The sequence below is a fragment of the Limulus polyphemus genome, unplaced genomic scaffold (assembly GCF_000517525.1).
Source record: "Limulus polyphemus unplaced genomic scaffold, Limulus_polyphemus-2.1.2 Scaffold2059, whole genome shotgun sequence".
Lineage (NCBI taxonomy): Eukaryota > Metazoa > Arthropoda > Merostomata > Xiphosura > Limulidae > Limulus > Limulus polyphemus.
In genome coordinates, this window is record NW_013667669.1 from 4,975 (window position 1) to 6,524 (window position 1,550).

General features: G+C 32.9%; 1 protein-coding gene across 1 annotated transcript in view; it reads right to left on the reverse strand.

Moving 5' to 3' along the window:
• The window catches only part of LOC106465813 (putative uncharacterized protein DDB_G0274435), a 7,894-nt gene that overhangs the window by 4,564 nt on the left and 1,780 nt on the right, over positions 1-1,550 (reverse strand). The gene's annotated exons all lie outside the window — the stretch shown is intronic.

A 1,550-nucleotide genomic window follows, 5' to 3' on the forward strand; every position in this document is an offset into this window, starting at 1 on the left:
CTTGCTACCAAAGCGACTACTTACTGCCAAAGTGGCTAGTTATTACCAAAGTGACTACCTACACACATATACACTAGTTCAGTGTGTATGGTGAGTTGTCTTTTATTCAACACAAATGATAAGTTCATAAAGGTATCTAGACAATAAGAAACATTAATGATACTAATGTATTTTACGATTCTGTTCGGTGACCAAACTTATTGAAAGAATTGATTTCATTGCATCAAAAAATTGCGAAATTAAGTTTAAGTCGAAGCTCGGCGACATAAGACTATTCCAATAATAGACAGTTTTTTGTTTCTTTCACACCAAAAATTTGATGAAAAAAAATGCATGCATTAATTTTGTTAATATAGAAACCGTATAACAATTTAACATTTTCTTAAGACTAGTAATACATCATATTCCTTCCCATCTTAAGCTAAATATTTGCTTACTTCCACCTGACGTGAACACAGTGGTGTCAGTTTTTTTGTTTTTTTTTCCTTTCCGAAGCCTTTTAAATACGCACATTTCTATGTAATCTTACTATAAAGATGATGCATCATGTGTGTGTTTGTGTGTTAGCATCCATCACCCAGGCTTGGCTGGCTCGATTACCGTAATTTTTGTATGGTAACTAGAGACTGTTCGACGATGTACAAGGGCTACTTTGTTTTAGGATTTTTGACCGAGAAAGGGGATAAAAAGCACCCTAAAAGTGGGCACATTTCCATATTTTTATTGACTTTTGGCTTTGAATTTAATGTAGGGTATGTGATTAGTATCTAATGAGGTCATTAGGGGTTTAACAACAAAAAGAAGAAAAAAAGAAAGGGGAACATTATCTAACAGTGTCCTTTATACAATTTTTATTTCCTTAACAGGTACTGTCAGCTGGTCGATAAATAACTTACTTAAATCAGTCGGTAGATGTAAATTATTTTATACCTCTATATTGTTAGCATTCTAAATTTGCTGGCATAAAATAAAAAGATTTACATTTATTAGACAAGGTAGAGGTGTTCAAACACGCGAGTATAGAAGTTTAACTCTCAATTTTTTAATAGCAAGATTCGTCACGTTTTTTTAACTCTGTGACATGCAGAACATTGAATGTAATGCTAGCTCCTGTACATAACTGATTTCAGTTACGTTTGCCAGGCTTAATGAAATCAATAGCGAACTAATTAATATGACTGTAAGAAAAAAAGTAACTGCAATGAAACGTAATTTCATATACGTTTGTTAGGCCTAATGAAATTAGTGATTAACAAATTAATAAAACTGTGAGAAAAGAGGAAGCTGCAATGAAACGTGAATGTAAAAATATATCTCGACTACCAAGGGGAAAAAGACATTCTTGGTTGAGCAATCCTTACTGCTCCTACAGAATAATCAACTATATGTCGAAAATTACGTTTATTATTAAAAAAAAGGATATATATATATATATATATATATATATATATTACTTGTTCGTACCTAACTACTTAGTTGGTCGAGTACGTACCCTTACCTTTTAGTTGTGTCTCGTCGTCGTACCGTACACTCCCGTCCGTTCGACCCGT